The sequence below is a fragment of the Mustelus asterias genome, unplaced genomic scaffold (assembly GCF_964213995.1).
Source record: "Mustelus asterias unplaced genomic scaffold, sMusAst1.hap1.1 HAP1_SCAFFOLD_563, whole genome shotgun sequence".
Lineage (NCBI taxonomy): Eukaryota > Metazoa > Chordata > Chondrichthyes > Carcharhiniformes > Triakidae > Mustelus > Mustelus asterias.
In genome coordinates this window covers 97,334-111,944 of record NW_027590513.1, presented here as the reverse complement: position 1 = coordinate 111,944, position 14,611 = coordinate 97,334, and positions in this window count along the sequence as shown.

Below are 14,611 nucleotides of genomic sequence, written 5' to 3'. Positions count from 1 at the left end.
CCCACTGTGTCCATTTCAGACTCCGAGGTTCCCACTGGCGGAGATGGAGAACAGGAGCCGGAGTGCCTGGAATTCTTTCCAAAGTTCCAGGTGTGCTGGGAATTGATTTTTCCTGCACGGCTTGGGGCATCATGGCTTGCAGATGATTGAAGCATTCCCATAAGATGGTATCTCCCAAGCGGACTCGAGAGGAAACTGGCCCTGTTCCAGACTCGACCGTGCCTCATAACCACGCGGATCCATTGCCATGATTCTTTACCAATAATCTATCACCTGCCTTTAGGTGCCTGTCCCGGCTGGTGGGATCAACACTGGGTGTCTTGATGCCTTGCGAACCTCCCACCCTTGGGAATATCAGACTCAACCCTGGGCGGAGTCATCTTCTCATGACCAACTCTGCTGGGTCTGTTCTGGTAGTTGAATGGGTGGTTGGGGGGAGGGGGGGGGGGGGGGGTCGGGGTTGGGCGGGGGTGGGGGGGTGGGGGGGTGGTTTGGGGGGTGTTGTCCTGTAATTGAAGATGAATCTGGATGGTTTGGCGTGCAAGGAGGCTGTGGGATGTTTTTTTGAACCTGCTTTTACTGTTTGGGCCGCTCTTTCTGCCAGGCCGTTGGATGATGGGTAATATGACACTGTCCTAACGTGTTAATTTCTGATCAACTTCATCTAATGCACAAATTCCTGGCTGATGAAGGGCGGTCCATTTTCAGAAACTAACATTTCCGGGATCCCGGGTGTCAAGAAAGAGGTGTGAAGTTTCTCCACTCTTGTCCTTGTGTTTGAGTAACTCACCCTGTGTCCGGCCATCTATTTTGAATCAGCATCTACCATTACCAGGAACATAGACCCCATGAACGGACCGGCACTGTCCATGTGCAGCCACGTCTATGGCCGTCCTGGCCATTCCCAAGTGTGAAGTGTAGTGACTGGTGATAGTTCTGCCCTTGTTGATATTGCCAACACTGACCCACGGGCAAATATCCGTCCCCATACCTGGCCACCAACAATGCAACTTAGAGGATCTTCAGTTTGCCACTCCTGGGTGGCCATGGTAAAGTTCACCATGGGATGGTGACCCTGGCTCAGGATGACACTCTTGAACCCCATAGGCGTGTGCCATCTTCCACAGTCAGCTGCTCTCTGCCATTCCAATATGGGTGCAATTCAGGCTGTAACGGCCTTTTGGATTCCCCCATCAGCACTCGCTGCTTCAATTCATTCAGGAATGGGTAATTTTGCCTCCACAGCCGAATATTATTGGCAGCCACTGGGAGAGTTTTGAAAAGGTTCATGATTACCATCTCTTCCATTGTGGGTACGACAAGTGTCTGTTAATCGTAGCCAACTCAAGGCATTGGCGTCAGTGACTCGACCTCCTGAGGGTGTTCCAATTGATAATGGGAGGCGGACAGTAACAAAGCCCACAGCTGGATATGGGCCAATGTTATGGGCTGCCCCGCCATGCAGGTGTTTCTGGAACTACTTTGCCCAAACTATCACCGTAGACGAGGTGTCACAGTGGTTAGCGCTGCTGCCTCATAACGCCAGAGACCTGGGTTCAATTCCTGGCTTGGGTCAATGTCTGTGCGGAGCCTGCACATTCTCACCGTATCTTCGTGGGTTTCCTCTGGTTTCTCCGGGTTCCTCCCACAGTCTGAAAGACATGCTGGTTCGGTGCATTGGCCACGTTAAATTCTCCCTCAGTGTTATCCGAACAGGCACCAGAGTGCGAGGACTAAGCGATTTTCACAGTAACTTCATTGCAGTGTTAATGTAAGCCTACATTTGATACTTTATAAATGTTAAACTTCCTCTGAGTATGAATGGTTGAATATCGCTGGGAAACCTCATCTAGCTGTCAGTATAAGTGCACGTGAATAAGTTCATAATTGGAAACAAGGATCCTCCTGCCAGCTTTGAAGCTCAGTCGTCAATCAGAGGGATTGGGTATTTATCCAGCTGTGAGAAACAGTTTACCGTTTGTTTAAAATTTCCCAGTACAAAGTATTTGTATTCACTCTTGGGACTTGGGTGTCGCTGGTCACCCAGCATTTATTGCCCATCCCCAGCTGCCCATGTTCAGAGGACAATTACGTGTCAACCACTTTGAGTCGCATTTAGTCCTGACCACATAAGGACGACAGATTTCCTTCCCTGGGACATTGGTGAACCAGGTGTGTTTTTCCGAAAATCGACAATGCTTTTATGGTCACCAGCTGATTCTGAATTCCAGATATATTTATTCAAATTCCACCATCTGCTGTGACGGGATTCGAACCCGGGTGCAGAGAACATGAGCTGAGTTTCTATATTAATAGTCTCGTGATAAAACCACCAGTCCATCACATCCACACCCAGAGTGTACACACCCTGAGTTCCGGTAACCCAGACACAGCATATTATATACGTCTGCAGGGCTCCCGGATTGGACAGCATGAACTGTCTCAATCAGGGAGCTCATATTCCAATAACTCCACCTGATGGTTATCGTTAAAGTCATTAAGTATGTCTCTCTCTCTGTCTCTCTGTGCATCCCTCTCTCTGTATCCCCCTGTCTCTCTGTCTCTCTCTCTCTCTCTCTGCCTGTTTCTCTGTGTCTCTTACTGTCCCTCTGCATCTCCCTCACTCACCTTCTCTCTCCACTCTTCTTCTGTGTCTCCTCTCCCCTCTCAGTCTCACTCTCCTTCTCTGTCCCCCTTTTCTTATTTCTCTGTCTTTCTCTCTCTCTCCCTCGCTCTGTCTTTTGCTCTTGCTGTGTCCATTGTACTCATTCAGTTTCACTGTTTCAAATTCACTGACGCTCTCTGTCTCTGTCTCTGTTTCTCTCTGCCTCCCTTTCTGTCTCCCTTTCCGTCTTAGTCTCCCTCTCTCATTACATCTTCCTATCTATCTCCCTCTGTCTCCCTTTCTCATTCCCTGTCCATCTCCCTCCCCATTTCCACCATTCTCTGTCCCTGTTTTTCTCGCTCTGTGGGAGTCCCTATCTGTCTCTGTCCTTTCTGTCTATCTCTCTCTGTCTCTCCCTCTCTCGCTCTCTCTTTTTCTTTCACTGTATCTGTTAGAAACTCTTTCAAAATCTGTCACACTCCATGTATTTATGCCCTTCCCTCTCTCTGTCAATCTCCGTCTCTCTATCATTCTCACTTTTGCTCTCACTGCCCTCTCTCTCTCTTTAACTGTCACTCTCTCTGTCTCTGTGAGGCTGTTTGTTATTTATAGTTTGAAAGTCCAATAGGAAGATTGAGGTAGTTGTAGTTTCCTCTCAGGATCAAATGAGTTGAAGAATTGAAGTAAAGGGATATTTCAGCAGATTTATTAGCTGCTGCCTGAAGTGAGTCTGTGTCACAGCATAAATGGCAGTGTTTGTACAACAACTTGTGAGTTGCAGGATGAAGCCCAATTCCAGAACAAAATCATCTAACCATACCGACCCATAGCCCAAATCATTCATCCGAATCCATATTGAATAAACCATTAATGTCGACCATAAGAGGATGAAGTTGGCTGAGATAACAAACAGTAAAATGATGGATTTCCTGCGACTCTCCATCTCTGGGTCCCTGGGATTCTCCCCACTGCTGTGAGTCCGGAGTCTCCTGCGGGCTCTGCTGCTCACGAAAATGTGTCTGACGGTGAAAACGTTGAGCAGCAGAATCAGGACGAACGGGACAGTCGGGGTTAGAATGATGTGGAGGAACTCGATTGTTACCCAGACCGGAGAGTACAGAACATCCATTGTGTAATCACAAAACCAGGGTTCGTTCATCAGCTGATATTCATTTAAAAACATAAAATACCAGAAAATGTTCTTTAAACAGCTCAGCACCGTCACTGTTCCCAGAACCACAGCCGCCGATTTCTCACTGCAATATTTACTCTTCAGCTTGGGGCAGCAAATGGCCACAAATCGATCAAAGGTGAAAGTGACGGTGAACCAGACAGAACAGTCAGTGGCTGCATAAAGCAGGACGGCGTGGATGTTACACACGGGGACCCAGCGCAGGAAATCAAACTGTTCCCGATAAAGAATGGGAATGTGTCTGAATATCAGGTCGAGGATAATGACCAGCAGATCCCCCACTGACATGGCCACCAGGTAACGAGTCACACATTTGGACAGACCACAGTTTCTGCTCGTCAGTGTCACAATTGTGATTATGTTCACTGTCAGGAAGGGAAATAAAGAATAAAATTAGACAGGATTCAGGGAAAGAAGTTATCATTTGGACTGAGGATGGGTTGAAATGAAAAAAAATGTACACACATAAAATCACTGAAATCTGTTTTTAAAAATCCAGCACGTCTTTTGCAGTGTGAGAGGAAAGTGGAGCATCCGGAGGAAACCCACACAGACACGGGGAGAAGGTCCAAACTCCACACAGACAGTGACCCAAGCCTGGAATTGAACCCAGGTCCCTGACGCTGTGAATCAGCAGTGCGAACCACTGTGTCACCGTGCTGCTCCATGGTCGCAACACAGTGGTATACATTTGGGAGAGAGCTTTCCGGAGAGTCCACAACATTGACCCTCACTCAGCTACAAGGATGAGGGAGTAAACTCTGACAGAAAATCCAGACTGGAGTCCTGTAGATGGTAATCTGTCATCTCTCAGACAGTTTACTGACAACCCCTGCAACACAGCTGGTACCAAAGAGGGCTGGTTTGACCCTTGCCTCTGGACAATACTAACAATTGGCAGAGGGAGATCCTGATGCCTTGACAGCACAGAATCTCTATTATATTTACACAGAACTGTACCCTGGAGAGGAGATCACAGCATTGTGGCCACTGTTAGCGCAACACAGGAAAAAATAGTAATCTCGATTGGCACAGATCACAACTTCCAGTGTTTGCTTTCAAGAGTGGGAGAAAGCTTCAAGGTTCAGCGAATCACTATCGTCCATAATACTCAGTGCGATTACTGCTGTCCCACTATGGTCTACTGGACCAGTGCAGCTGCATGAGTCCTCTCTCGGCAGGAAGGTTGCCAATCTATGCACCAGGTAAAACTCAAACAAAGGCCAGTACCAAAGGAAAAGCCAAGCAGGCTGCCATAATGCCTATCGTCCGGTGACTCTGGTATCCAATATTATGAAATGCATCAAAAGTTTCGTCATGGCATGAATCAGTTCCGGCTTCATAGATTGCCTGGATCCACGACAGTTCACCGACATCCACAACAGGTCCACAATGCCATCTCCCTGGCCCGACAGTGAACCCTGGAACACAGACTCGTGTTTATCAACTACAGCTCAGCCTGCAACACCATTAGTCCTACGAAACTCATGTCCAAAGTCCGTGGCCCTGGGCTTGGCTTCTGCCTCTGCAATTGGATCCTCAACTTCCTAATCCACAGACAGCAAAATTAAGGACAATCAACAACATCTCCTTCACAATCATCCTGAACAGCGGTGCCCCGTAAGGCTGCGTCCTCAGCCCCTTACTATACTCCTTATACACTGGTGACTGTGTGGCCAAATTCCCCTCCAACTCCATTCCCAAGTTTGCTGATGACACCTGCAGTGGGTCGGAGGAAGAGACAGAGAATCTGGTGAACCAGGGGACCACAATAATCTCTTCCTCAATGTCAACAAAGCAAATCGACTTTTGGAAGCATAGTGGAGTACATGCCCCGATCTACATCAATGGGGTGAAGTTGAAATAGTCGAGAGCTTCACGTTTTAGGGTCCACATCACGAAAAACCTTTCCTGGTTCCGCCATGACGTCCCGAAAATTAAAAAAGTCTCCGAACGCCTCTATTTTCTCTGAGGTTTACAGACATTTGGCATGTCAGCTGTGACTCTCACCAACTTTTACAGATGCACCATAAATAACATTCTAGCTTGGTATGGCTCCTGCTCTGCCCAAGACTGCGAGAAACTTCAAAGCTTGGTGAATGCAGACCAGTCCATCAGAGGGTGAAAAGGATTCTGTCTCAATATTTAACGCACGAAGGAATAGCGTTTGAGGTCACATGTCTATGGAAAGTCACAGCACTCAGAAGACACCCCAGCCCGTAGACCCTGAGACAATTGTCAGTGGCTGAAAGAATTAATAACCGGATACAGAGATTCAACAAGAGCAGCAAACCCAGTACAGGAAATGACAAGAAAATCAATACAGTTAAACAGCCTTTCTAGAATTAGGAACTGGACACAGGGGACGGGACTTTCCAGCCTCACTCTTCCTGAAGCTGCAAAATCCCACCCGTGTTCAACAGACCTTCCCATTCTCCGCCCCTCGCCTGCTCCGATTCCTGTGGCGGTCGGGCCGGTACAATTCCAGCCAGAGACTTACCCGGAACACCAACAATCGCCAGGAGGGGATAGTAAAAGTGTTGAATCACGTACAGTAGATATTCAATCCGATCAGCTGATGTTATCCAAATATAATCTGCAGTAAACAGAGAAATCCAATAGAATAAACTCCTGTCCTTGGTTGGAACATTCCAGATCATTGTTCCCAGATTCTGATCCATTGTTGGAAGATTCCAATCCATTGCTCCCAGATTCTGATCTCTCCTCTCCCTCCCTCTCTCTCCACAGCCGCTGATCTCTGTTGGTGTCGGAGTTGCCGCTCCCGCTGACTCAATGGGACAACACATTGACCGGAATCCCTTATTAATAGAAGAGGGGAATCCCTCCAGGCACACTAATCGGATCCATGGAGACTCACATCAATTCCAGTCACTAAACAAACAACTTCACTTAACCCCCTTCAATCCAACACTTTTTATCCCCAAAGTAGAACAGTTACAGCCTCGATGGGGTGTTGAGGGTCAGGGAGGGATGGAAAGTTGGAAATAATATAGGGTCAATATTAATTCGATGTAGCAGAGATCACTCTGCTTTTGAGATGACGAGAATACAAAAGCAGGGGTGTACTGCTGAGGGTTTATAAGACACTGGTCTGACCGCATTCAGAATATTGTCAGCAATTTTGGTCCCCGTATCTAAGGAAGGATGTGCTGGCCTTGGAGAGGGTCCAGAGCAGGTTCACAAGAATGATCCGGGTAATGAAAGACTTGACGCATGAGGAGCGTCTGAGGACTGGGGGTCCACACTCGATGCAGTTTGGAAGTATGAGGAAGGGGATAACATTGAAACTTACAGAATAATGAAAGGCCTGGATAGAGTGCACTGAGGGAAGATGTTTCCATGAGTCGGAGAGACTTGGACCCGAGGGCACAGACTCAGAGGAAAGGGACGTCCCTTCAGAAATGTGATGTGGAGATGGTGGTGTTGGACTGGGGTGTGCGCAGTGAGAAGTCTCACAACACCAGTTTCCCACTCACCAGATGAAGGAGCAGCATTCCGAAAGCTCGTGATTCGAAATATACTTGTGGGACTTTAACCTGCTGTTGTGAGACTTCTTACTTCAGAACGGAGACGAGGAGGAATTTCTTCAGCCAGAGGGTGGTGAATCTGTGGAATTCATTGCCACACAAGGCTGTGGAGGCCAGATCATTGAATGTATTTAATAAAGAGATAAATGGGTTCATGACTGGTACAGCGATCAAGTGTTACAGGGAGAAACCAACAAAATGGGTTTGAGAAACTTATCAGCCAGAATTGAATGGTGGAGCCGGCTCGATGGGCCGAATGGCCTCATTCTGCTCTTATATCTTATTGTCTTCTGGGTATCATGGTCGTGGTTCTTAGATGAAGTTAACGTCAATCAGGGTTGATATAGTCTGCTTAATCCAGGTTGTAGCAGATCTTATGTACAGCTCATGGACAGAACAATCTTAGTATAGGACTTCACACGGATCAATCTCTCAGCATTACGGACAGTACAGTCTTAGCTCGAGTCATCAGATAGAACTATCTCTCAGTGTTATGTACAGTACAATCTGAGGCTTCAGATAGAACTATCTCTCAGTGCTATGTACAGTACAATCTGAGGCTTCAGATAGAACTATCTCTGTGTTATGTGCAGTACAATCTGAGGCTTCAGATAGAACTATCTCTCAGTGCTATGTACAGTACAATCTGAGGCTTCAGATAGAACTATCTCTCAGTGTTATGTGCAGTGCAATCTTTGGCTTCAGATAGAACTATCTCTCAGTGTTATGTACAGTACAATCTGAGGCCTCAGATAGAACTATCTCTCAGTGTTATGTACAGTACAATCTGAGGCTTCAGATAGAACTATCTCTGTGTTATGTACACCTTAACCTTCTTAACCAACCTGCCATGTGGGACTTTGTCAAATGCCTTACTGAAATCCATATAGACGACATCCATATAGGCGACATCCACGGCCCTTCCTTCATCAACCGATAGAACTATCTCTCAGTGTTATGTACAGTACCATCTGAGGCTTCCGATAGAACTATCTCTGTGTTTTGTACAGTACAATCTGAGGCTTCAGACAGAACTATCTCTCTGTTATGTAGAGTAGAATCTGACGCTTCAGATAGAACTATCTCTCAGTGTTACGTACAGTACAATCTGAGGCTTCAGATAGAATTATCTCTCAGTGTCATGTACAGAAGAACCTGATCAAGAAGCTTCACATCAATCTTTCTAAGCATTTTCTGTTGTGAGGTTGTAAGGAGGCAAGGGTGAGTTGAGGAGTGTGTGGGAGAAGGACACCGGGACACCTGAACAGGGTCAGCAGCATCTTGAGGAGAGTGTGAGAGGGGGACACGGGGACACCGAAACAGAGTCAGCAGCACCTTGAAGAGAGTGTGAGAGGGGGACACCAGGACAGGCAGTCAGCACCTTGAGGAGAGTGGGAGAGGGGGACACTGGGACACCGGGACAGACAGTCAGCACCTTGAGGAGAGTGGGAGAGGGGGACACTGGGACAGACACTCAGCACCTTGGGGAGAGTGGGAGATGGGGACATAGAGGATTGAAGCTACTGGGAGAGTTGTGCAGCACTGGGATCGAGACCGTTAGTTTATGTCCTGTGGTTCTGAGGATTCTCTTCAATATGGACTCCACAGTCAGGTGTCAGGGACACAACTCTTTATTCCGTCTGTTCACACAAGACCCCAAATATTGACTGCCCAATCTGGGAGGATCCCAACAGCTCACCCCACACCTGAGATCACATGGCCCGTTCACTTAAAGAAAGCCCCAACATATATAACACTCTCCCCTGTAAGTAACACCTCCCCCACCACTCCCCCCCCCCGCCCCCACCCTCACCCCCCCCCCCACACCACCCCCATCCCCACAACCCCCGGTACAGCAACAGCATTTGAAACCATTTGCGAATATTTTTTCTCTATTCACTTCATCCAGGCTTGGTGCAGAATCCACAGCATATTTACAATGTAATACAGCCCATAGTTCATTCCTGATCCTTATGACCATCTCACATAGACCTGATCAGGGGGAGTGACAACCCCTTGGGGGTTGATGCTTGGGGACTGGAGGCAGTTTTAAGATCCTCTCTGGTGAGCGAGGCCTCGATGAACCCACCAACGTTTGATCGTCTTCCCGCCGGTCGTCAGTAACCAATGTCGAGTTCCCTGTCCCCTCCATGAGCGGAGGAGCTGTTGATACCAGGCCTCCCTGGCCTCCCACATAATAGAACAGAGAGTATAGAAGGTGGCAGGAATCTAACCTCAGGCAGAGCAAAAAAAAGGTGACAGGAATGAGAAGGGAGGTGGTCAATGCGGGACTGAGGGTGTTGGACCTCAATGCGGGACTGAGTGTGTTGGACCTCAATGCGGGACTGAGTGTGTTGGACCTCAATGCACGCAATGCATGGATCAAGGTAAATGAGCTTGTTGCGCACATTGAAATTGGCCGGTACGATATTGTGGGCATCACAGAGACGTGGCTGCAAGGGGATCAGGGCTGGCATCTAAATACCCAAGGATAGGTGTCTTATTGGAAGGACAGGCAGATGGGCAAAGGAGGCGGAGTTGTATTGTTCGTAAGGAATGGCGTTAAATCAATAGCACGAAGCGATACAGGATCAGAAGGCAGAGAAACTCTGTGGGTAGAGTTGAGGAGAAACAATGGTAAAAAGACCCTGATGGGAGTTATGTCCAGGCCTCCAAGCAGGAGTCAGGATGAGGGGCAGAAAATAAATCTGGAGATAGAAAAGGCACATAAAAAGGCAATATTACAATAATTATGGGGGACTTCAATCTGCAGGTGGCCTGGGAAAATCCGGTAGGTAGTGGGTCCCAAGAAAAGGAATTTGTGGAATGTCTAAGAGATGCTTTTTTGGAGCAGCTTGTGACAGAGCCTACTGGGGAACTGGGAATTCTGGAGTTGGTGATGTGTAATGAGGCAGATTTGATTAGGGAACTTAAGGTGAAGTGACCCTGAGAGAGCAGTGACCACAATGTGATAGAAATTACCCTGCAGCTTGAGAGGGAGAAACTGGAATCAGATGCAAGAATATGACAAATAAATAAAGGTAACTGCAAAGACATGAGGGAGGAGCTGGCCAGAGTTGATTGGAAAGGGAGCCGAGCGGGGAGACAGTGGAACGGCAAGTACAGGAGTTTTGGGGCGGGGGGGGGGTGGTTATTCGGGAGGCACAACAGAAATTCATCCCAAGGAGGAGGAAACCTGCTAAAGAGAGGACGAAGCTTCCATGGCTGACGAGGAAAGTAAAGGACAGCATAAAAGCAAAAGAATCACTGGAGGCAGGGAGGGTAGTCATGATGTGGAGATGCCGACGTTGGACTGGGGTAAGCACAGGAAGAAGTCTCACAACACCAGGTTAAAGTCCAACAGGTTTATTTGGTAGCAAATACCATAAGCTTTCGGAGCGCTGCCCCTTCGTCAGATGGAGTGAAAATCTGTTCTCCAACAGTGCACAGAGACACAACATCAAGTTACAGAATACTAATTAGAATGCAAATCTCGACAGCCAGCCAGGTCTTAAAGGTACAGATAATGTGGGTGGAGGGAACATTAAACACAGGTTAAAGAGATGTGTATTGTCTCCAGGCAGAACAGCTCGGGAGGGTACCAGAGGACTGGAAATTTGCTGATGTAACACCGCTGTTTAAGAAGGGAGGGAGGCAGCAGATGGGAAATTATAGGCCGGTTAGACTGACTTCGTTCATTGGCAAGATTTTAGAGTCCATTATTAAAGATGAGATCGCAGAGTACGTGGGAGTGCATGATAAAGTAGGACTGAGTCAGCACGGCTTTGTCAAGGGGAGCTCATGTCTGACAAATCTGTTAGAGTTCTTTGGGGAGGTAACAAGGAAGTTAGATAAAGGAGAACCAGTGGACCTGATTTATTTGGATTTCCAAAAGGCCTTTGACAAGGTGCCACATCGGAGACTTTTAAATAAGTTAAGTGCCCGTGGTGTTAAGGGTAAGAACCTGACATGGATAGAGGATTGGTTGACTGGCAGAAGGCAGAGAGTGGGGATAAACGGGTCTTTTTCAGGATGGCAGCCGGTGACTAGTGGTGTGCCTCAAGGGTCAGTGCTGGGACCACAACTTTTCACAATACACATTAACGATTTGGAAGAACCAAATGAAGCCACTGTTGCCACGTTTGCAGATGATTGAAAGATATGCAGAGGGAGAGATAGTATTGAGGAAGCAGGGGGACTGCACAAGGACTTGGATAGGCTAGGAGAGTGGGCAAAGAAGTGGCAGATGGAATATAACGTGGAAAAGTGTGAGATTATAAACATTGGAAGGAGAAATGGAGGCATAGACTATTTTGTAACTGGGGAAATGCTTAGGCAATCAGAAGCACAAAGGGACTAGGGAGTCCTTGTTCAAGATTCTCTTAAGGTTAACGTGTAGGTTCATAGAACCATAGAAAATTACAGCTCAGAAACAGGCCTTTTGGCCCTTCTTGTTTGTGCCGAACCATTTTTTGCCTTGTTGTAGGGAAAAATCCCTTGTACAATGCATTCAAGGAAGTCGAGTCGCAAGGCAATGTTCAAAGCGTTTTTCTTTATTGTACAATTACTGGGAACCCAGGGAGACCCCCGTAGCCAGCTCAGAAACAGTGCTTGGCCACGTTGATCTCAATAGTTATACATTTGCTCTGGATATTTATAGGAATCCAAATTCGAGCGGGAACATTTGCTCATATATTTTTACAATACTTATAAAGTGGCCTGTCTGGTCAGGAAGTTCCCTGAGAGACTTGTCAATTTGCATCTGTATGGTGTGTGTCCGTGTTAATGGGACTGCCTGTTCTTGCCCCGGTGTTTTAATGTGTTTCCCATTATCCTCTCGACGTGTCCCCTTATCTAAATCGACCTCTACTGTTTTGTGTCTGTATTCTATGCTTGCGAGATTAGGTGTTAATGTCATTTTGTCCTGCTGTGTGTAGGGGGATTTAATCTAATCTTTTATTCTTTTTATCCTAGTTTATTAAGTTTCTCTGCCTGCCTTGGCCATTTTATTCCTGTAATATTTTATTGACAGTCCGGTTATGCCATATAACCCACTCCAGGTCTTGACTCGCAGATATCCCGATCTTCTGGCCAAGGGCCGGTTTAAAATGCAGCTTCGTGCTGTTGCTGGGCAGAATAAGGATCTATTGTCGGCTTTGAAATTAAAGGTCTCTCAGCTGTGCAGAGGGGGATTTAAACGAATGTCCATTCGGGTGTTCCCCTCTGCATTGTGGGCACGTTATGAATGGTGCCAATCAGTCCAATAAATGAATATGTTTAATGAGGTGAATATTGATGAGATAATAAAAATATGGCTTTTGGAAAATGGCCTACTTCAGTCCCTCCTCTCGTCCAGGGGGTCCCATTCATGGCTGACCCCCCATGGACGATTTTCAGAGGTATAGTGCCTTGTACAGGTGTCGTCCTTGCCGTTGTTCCTCTTCCTCTGTGGTGTGGTTAAATTCTTGCATCTGGACACTGGCAGTGGGTAGCATTCTTGATGCAATATTTGCACATATCACTTTAATACAGGTTAGGCCCAGGCAGAGTGTGAACAGGATGGCTACTACTAAAATTCATCCCTTCATAATGTATGCTCCCCAAACTGTGTTAAACAGCCACCCTAACCATCCATCAGTCCCTGTAAATCCCTGTTTAAAGCTATCCAATTGCTTTTGTATCCCGGACATGGCTGCTGTTATGTTTAATGTCTCGTCGTGAACATATGTGATGCATTTTCCTTTGATGATGGTGCATACCCCTCCTTGTCTGGCTAGCTGATAGTCTACTGCATATCTCGTTTGCTGTGTGTATAGTCTGAGTTCTGCGAGTTCTTGGTCAATTGCACCCAGTGCTTGTAGGGTGTTATTTCCTAAGATGGTAAGTCCACATATGAAGAAATTCCTATTACTGGCACTGATCACCCCTGCGGCGCCCCCTAGGGATAGTGTCCCCAGAAATCCATACCCCAAAGAAGATCCTAATGTGACAGGGGCCTGCCAGTCGGCGCAGAATTCTGTGCTGATGGCCCTGGTCACTATGCGTTTCTGGACATGTCCCTCGCTTGGGCACGGAACCATGAGAGGTCTGATTGTCCCTACGGAAAAGAACCTTGGAGGCCTGTCTGTGGCCGTCATGTATACATTTTTGAATAAAAACACATAACCTTCTTTAACCCGATAACATGCATTACCCCGGGGTCGTTTGACCACATGGTCCCATGTTGTGGAACCTTCCCTCCCCCGGGGCTGTCCACTTGATTGTACCCCTTGGTGAGAATCAAATGGGTATGTCCCCGAGGCTGAGCTTACGTGGGTGCCGTTGCACTTGCCACACATAAGCTGCCTACCCGCGGTGACTGCAATGCATTTTTGTTGCTTGCAGTCACAAGTGAAGTGTCCTTCCCGGACCCGGCACTCCTGGAGAGCACAATGTGCCTCAGCGCACGAATCATTTTTAGGGACAAAGGCATGCACGCACCCCCATTCCTCTCCCTTAAAACATTGTGGGTAGTTCCCATGTGTCTCCTCCCGTTGGGGTCCCATCCCCCCTAGAATTCCCGGCTCAGTGAGCTCTACACACCTTCCTTGTATCCCTTGTTTAAAGTACCCAACATGTTCCTTGCAGGGTGCCCCCGATGTGTCAATAGTGAATAACTCTTGTGGGAGCCACCCTGATGTTGCGATGAATAGGGAGTTTACTGATCGCACTGAAGGGTAACAAGCGGTCCTATTCCCATCGATCTGGATGTGTGTTTTCAGGAATAGGTTTTCTTCCATGATTGGTGGTTCTGCTCCCCTAACCCCCATGTGTTGGAGCGTATTTACAATGGTCATGGTTATTATCAAATATGTCCCTATTCCCATATTGTTTTTTTTTTACAACAGTATTTTTACAGTTATAGTATATACAGAAAATAAACAGGCAATCAAATTAAAAGTAGTTTGTTCCGACGTCTTGATAGTCGATCTGGTCCTGGTTCCTGGGGAATTTGAACGAACGAAAACGGTATCTTTAGTTTATTTGTCTTCAGACAGCTTTAATTGGGTCCAATGTTTCCAGACCCCCTGTCCCCTTATATCTATACAGGCACAGATATCTCCACTAATAATGACCTCGTAAGGTCCGTGCCGTCTTGGGGCAAATCCTGGTTTTGCAGGAAGCACTTTTGTTAATACCCGGCTCCCGGCTTTTGGGACCTCTGGTAATATTTCTGAGTCCTCCTCTGTATCGACCGGTGCCTGATTAAAAATTATGGACCGGCGC